Source organism: Lontra canadensis, unplaced genomic scaffold, assembly GCF_010015895.1.
Source record: "Lontra canadensis isolate GAN:19392208 unplaced genomic scaffold, GSC_riverotter_1.0 scaffold29, whole genome shotgun sequence".
Lineage (NCBI taxonomy): Eukaryota > Metazoa > Chordata > Mammalia > Carnivora > Mustelidae > Lontra > Lontra canadensis.
Window position 1 is genome coordinate 17697254 of NW_022631023.1, and position 6809 is coordinate 17704062.

The window sequence follows — 6809 nt, forward strand, 5'->3', positions numbered from 1 at the left end:
AGAACTGAGAAAGAAAGAATCAATGGCATAAAAGTGTTTGTTAATTTACACTGAACTGATTAAAATATAGAAGGCTGAAAATATCCAAATGCATAAACATTGAAACATATAAGCAAGCATAGATCTAAGGAAAACGGGCAAGGATGGGGAAAGGAGATCTGGAGAAAAGTACAAATACACTAATTTCCTAATCTTTTATATTAGGAGTTAAAAGATATTATTTATTCCTGATATTCCAAGTTTCCTTCTGATATTTCCCTTCTGTCTGAAGAGGTTCCTTTAGCAATTCTTTCACAGTAACATAAGGTCGGTTTAACACTAGGAAAAAAAATGTGAGCCATCATATATTAACAGACCAAAAATGAACAATGACATGATCATCTCAACGGATGCAGAGAAAAAGTATTTACAAACTTCAACACCCAATTGTGATAGAAATAGGGCAAACTAGAAATAAAACAGAACCTCCTCAATCCAATAAATCTATCTACATAAAACCTGGAGAAGGAAAACTACTAAATAGGAATTCAAAAAGACTAGAGCAATGGAGAAATATACCATGTTCATCAACCAAAAAATGCAACACTGTTAAAATAAGAGACCAATTCTCCTCAAATTGATTTATAGATTTGACACAATTCCAAAATGTGGTTTTTAATAAATTACAAGCAGATTCTAAAATTCATATAGAAATGTAAAACACCTAGAAAAGCCAAGGAAAAGAAAAAGTTGGAAGCCTTTCAAAAATGAAAAACAGGGACGCCTGGGTGGCTCAGTTGGTTAAGCAGCTGCCTTCGGCTCAGGTCATGATCCCAGCTTCCTTGGATCGAGTCCCACATCGGGCTCCTTGCTCAGCAAGGAGCCTGCTTCTCCCTCTGCCTCTGCCTGCCTCTCTGCCTGCCTGTGTTCACTCTCTCTGTCAAATAAATAAATAAGATCTTTAAAAAAAAAAAAAAAGAAAGAAAAACAAAATTGGAAGTTCTTTTTTTTTTTTTTAAGATTTAACTGTACTTATTTTAGAGAGAGAGAGAGGAGGAGGGGGAGGAGAGAGAAGCACCAAGCCCAACATCAGGCTCAATCTCAGGATTCGAGACAAAACCAAGAGTGGGATGCTTACCAACAGCACCACCAGGCATCCCAAAATTGGAAGTTTTAAACTCCTACTTAGTATTGTGTGTACACTTAGACTCAGTATAAATCTACAGTAACCAAGTGAGTCTGGTATTGACATAAAAATCTATGGGGGAAATCGGAGTGGGAGATGAACCATGAGAAATTGTGGACTCTGAGAAACAAACTGAGGGCTTTGGAGGGGAGGAGGTGGGGGATGGGTGAGCCTGGTGGTGGGTTTTATGGAGGGCACATATTGCATGGAGCACCGGGTGTGGTGCATGAACAATGAATTCTGGAACACTGAAAAGAACTTTAAAAAATAAATAAACATTTTTAAAAAAGAAAAAAAAATTCTATGGAGCAAAGCAGTGAGTCCAGCAATGGACCTACATACATATATAGCTCACTGATTACCAATGTGTAAAGGTACCAATATGTTTCAGGGTGGAAAGGACATTCTTTTCAACAAATAGTGCCAAAAAGTTGGATTGCACATACAAAAACAAAAGAGGGAATGTCAAACTCCTCTTCACACCACATCCAAAATTTAGCTCAAAAAGGATAGACCTAAATGTAAGAGTTGATTTTTTTTAACTTGTAGAAGAAAACATAGGAGAAAATGTTTTTTATACCTCTAATTACACTAGATTTCTATAAAAACATAAACCACAAAACCAAAAAAGAGTGTAAATTAGACTTCAAAAATGAAAAACCTTGCTCTTCAGAAGATACTGTAAGGAAAATAAAAAGGCAAGTCATAGACTGGGATAAAGTATTTGCAAAACATACAGCTGATAAAGTATTTGTTGGGAGAAAATCTAAAGGAGCTTTATGACTCAGTAAGGTAAACAATCCAATTAAAAAATTGGGAAATTTTTTTGAAAAAATACTTCATCAAATAAAATAGGTAAGTGAGAATATACAAAGATGCTCAATATCATTAGTCACCAGGAAAATGCATACTGAAACCACAAACCACAAAAAGGCATAAGAATTTTTTTTAAATGTATAATACTTAATGCTGGTGAGAATGTGGAGCAACCATTTCATTCATATGCTGTGGATAGAAATATAAAATGGTACAACCATGTGAGAAACAGTTAAGCAGTTTCTTCTTAAGTGGAAATACACTCTTACCATAAAACTCAGCAATCTCACTCCTAAGCATTTACACAAGAGAAATAGTAACATATGCCCAAAGACATGCATTTGAATGTTCACAACCACTGTTTCCATTAACAACCAAAAATTTGCAAACAACCCAAGTGTCCATCAACTGGTGAATATAAACAAATGTGTTGTATATCCATTTGATGGAATACCAAATGGAAAAGTTCAGACAAAAAAAGACTGCATATTATATTGTTCCATTCATACAAAATTCTAGAAAGGGCAAAACTACAATGACAAAAAGCCATTTAGGGATTGCCACGGGCCGGACATGAGAACAAGCAAGAAAGGAGGGACAGGGAACTTTCTGGAGTGATAGATACGTTCTATGCCATGATTGTGGTGGTAATAACACGATAGTAATATAAACTATGTTTTTGTGTAATTATACAAAAATACAACTTATGGGGCACCTGAGTGGTTCAGTTGGTCAAGAGTCAGACTTCAGCAGGGGTCGTGATCCTGGGGTCCTGGGATGGAACCCCATGTTAGGCTCCCTGCTCAACCGAGAATCTGCATCTCCCTCTCCCTCTGCTGCTCCCCTTGTTTGTGTTCTCTCTGTCAAATAAATAAATAAAACATTTTTTAAAAATACAACTTATAAAACTATTTTTATGTAATTACACAAAATAAAACTGTATGCACTTGTCAAAACTCAAAATTGCCAACTTAAAATTGTCAAATTTGTGTTATATTCATTGAAAGTGGTATTTTTTAAAAGCAGGAAACTAGAAAGAAGGTCATATTCCACAACAAAAATTCCATAATAAAAGTCTGATCTCATAGCTAGGATGCTTTATATTCTTTGTAGATGATTATTGTAAACTTGAAAAACCCGTAAGAATCCTCCAAAAACTAGCAGAAATAATATGACAATTCAGTCAGATGACTGGTTATGAAAGTAATACGTAAAGATATCGAGCTTTACTACACATGCAAATAATGTAAAAAAATCATAATAGAGGAAACCATCACCTTTAAAAATTCACAAATATACAAACTGATGGGTGTCAGAGGGGAGGGTGATCAAAGGATGGGTACGATGGGGGAAGGGGAGTTGGAGAGACAGGCTTCCAGGGATGGAATGAATAAATCACAGGAATAAAAGAGGAATATAGTCAACGGTATTGTAATAACATTGCATGCTGACAGATGGTAGATGCACTTGTGAGGAGAAGAGCATAATGGATAGACTTGCGGAATCACTACACTCTACACCTGAAACCAGTGTAACATTTGTGTCAACTATCTTCAATAAAAATTATTTTTAATTCATGAGTTTATAAAATACATATGCAACATTTATGGAGAGAGTTCATGTCACTCCTGAGGAAAAAAGGGGGAAATAAAGAAAAAGAAAATGGGTAACTATAAAGATATATTCTGTTCTTGGGTTAGGAAAATTTTGTACTGAACGTCTTTTTTTTCTCTCCTAAATTGAACTACAAATTAATGACAATATCAATTAATCGACTATGCCCTAGAAATAGTTCCAAATATACATTCTTACTTTGATATGATTAATAGGTTACTTCAGATCATTGGAGAAAAGACAAAGTACTTAAATAAATGATATTGGGGGGCGCCTGGGGGGCTCAGTCAGTTAAGCATCTGCCTTCGGCTCCGGTCATGATCCCAGAGTCTTGGAATCGAGCCCCACATCAGGCTCTCTGCTCAGCTGGGAGCCTGCTTCCTCCTCCCTCTCTCTGCCTCTCTGCTACTTGTAATCTCTGTCTCTCTCTGTCAAATAAATAAATAAAATTTTTTAAAAAATGATGTTGGGATAACTTTTAAGCTTTTGGAAAATATGTTTACATGCATACCTCACCTCCTAAGTACAATAAATTCTACTTACATCAAAGAGCTATACTAAAAATAAAACCATAAAGTTTAGAAGAAAATATGAGGGTTTTTTTTTAACTATCCTACAGTTGGGAAGACCTATCTAAGCTTACATAATATTCAAAATTCAGAAAGCTAAAAACTAATAAGTTTGACTACATAAAACTTTTAACTATCTGCAATGCAAAAATTTACTGTAACTAAACTCAAATGACATATCACAAACTGGAGAAAAACACAAATGACAAGGTGCTAATTTCCTTAAAATTAAAATTGCTTATAAGGTAATAAAGAGGCAGCCAACCAATAGAAAACATAGCAAATAACATAAAGAGGAAACAAGGGTAAAAAGAAGTGTAAATGGCCTATAAAATGAAAAGATGCTCAACTTCACTTATAATTAAAGAAATTAATATAAAATAGGAATGAGGTGCCATTTTTCAGACAGACAAGAAGCCAAAATTTTGTTAATATTTGGCCATGTCCAGTGTAGCTTCCTAATGCTCTAAGAAATAGGACACAAAGCTTTGTAACTATCGGGCAGCAGAGGTTGCCTTTTATGAGAACAATTATTCACTGAGTGCCAGTTTTGCTCCTGTCCCACACAAATGGTACAAGATACAGAGAGTATGTAGCCTGGGGCACCTTCAACTTGAACCAGAGAATTCCAGGTTCAACTCCAAGAGGCATAAAGAATGCACTGGGAAACTGTATCCGCACTTTGATCAAGCTCTACTGTGGTGCTTCTCAAACTTTGGCAAATATCAGAATCATGTGGAGGGCTTGTTAAAACACAGAAGATTGCTGGGCCCTGCCTGGAGAATTTACGATTCAGGAGGTCGAGGGTGGGACCTGAGAACAGACATTTGTAACAAGTTCCTAGGTAATGATGCTGTTTCTGGGCCAGGGACCACACTTTGAGAACCTCTGGTCCAGGAACTATCCCTTGCCCTGCTTGTTTGCTGTCTCAGCGGCAATCTGAAATAAAAGCAAAATTGATTAGAGTCCCATTGCCAATCTTCAAAGCCAGACCAGCCCTCTGTGGTTTGGCTTAGCTTAACAATTGGTAAAAACATGGATAATAAAATCCTTTCCCACAGTGCTAGTGAGAGAATAAACATATGCAGCCTCTTTCCCTTTGCCAATATTTCTCAGAATTCATATGCATAGATCTTTGGTCCAGGAATTCCATTCCTAGGTATTTATCCTACATATATGCTCTCCACAAAATGCACAGAGATTATACCTACAAAGAAAGATGCTTATTGTAGTATATTGCTAATAGCTGGGAACCAAAAACAAATGTCAGTCATTTGGGAATTGTTGAAATAAATTGGGATGCATCTCAAGGGACGACTTTGCAGACATTAGGATAAATGTGGTAGATTCATCATATTGAAATGGAAAAATGCCCACAGTGTAATGCAAAAGATAAATTACAAAATAGTACATGCCGCATGATCCATTTTTTGGTCAAAATTAAAAAGATTATCATATACAAGATATGACAAATGGCATAAATAATATGATATATAGAAAGATATGATGGATATGTATGCACAGTGTCTGCACATGTGTGTGTGTGTGTGTGTGTGTGTAAGCAAGGTTTCTGAAAGGCCCCTTATTCACTTAGCCTGGGGAAATGGGACAGGAGCCTCACAGACAATGACACCACTTGACTGGGGGAAAACACATAGGACACTGAAAGATATTAATTTTAAAACAGTCCTGTTTGAATTACTTCATAACAAGCAAATATACCCTCTTTAATTTATTTAAAACCCATTTTTTGAAAGTCAATGCAAAAGCCCAAGATGGCAGCAGCTGGAGCGGGCAGCCTGAAGCAGGTGGCATCAGTCCTGCTGCCCCGGAACCCACACCTGCCTACCTGGAAACTGTTGGCTGCGGCCGGCTGGATCACAAGGAGGTTGTTGAACATTAAGACAATCCTAGAAATGTGGGGTCCCTTGATAAGGCAGTATAAAAGGGTGGAATCAGATTGGTGGGGACTCCAGCATATGGTGACCTAATGAAATTGCAGATTCAAGTGGATGAAAAGGGTAAAGCTGTGGACACCAGGTTTAAAGCATCAGGCTGTGGGTCTGCTCCTGCCTCCAGCTCCTTAGCCACTGAATGGGTATAAGGGAACACTGTAGAGGAACGCCTTGACCATCAAGAACACAGACATAGCCAAGGACTGTGCCTCCCAAGACTGGCCAAGGATGGAATCAAGCCTGCCCTAGCAGATTACAAACTGAAACAAGAAGCAAAGAAAAGAGAGGTGGAGAAGGAATGATCCCTCAGAAAAGCAAAGCATACAGCTGGTCTTACCTGCTGTCTGTCCACCTGCTGTGCAATCACTGTAGGTGCTCAGCAGTGCCCCACACTGCAATAAAAGTGCTCTGAGACTGTGCACAGCCTTTGCTAGTCATCTGGTGGCTCCCAAGCAAAATACACAGATTGCTCCTTCCAAGTCCTGTGGTCTCTTTTAGCCCACTTTTATCACCTTAACCCAGCTTGTGTATATTTTGAATTGTGTGCATGGCCTCAAAACTGAAATCAGTCACAAAGTCTCAAGTGTGGAAGTCCATGAAGTGCGCAAATATCTTAATATCACCTTGCCCAAGAATATGTCTTGGTATGAATCCCATCACATTTCCCAAGAATATGTCTTGGGAAAGATT

At 37.5% G+C, this 6809-nt stretch overlaps 1 pseudogene; it reads left to right on the forward strand.

Annotated features, from left to right (window-relative positions):
• Positions 1–5939: 5939 nt before the first annotated feature.
• Positions 5940–6421, forward strand: LOC116872314 (annotated as a pseudogene).
• Positions 6422–6809: the final 388 nt, after the last annotated feature.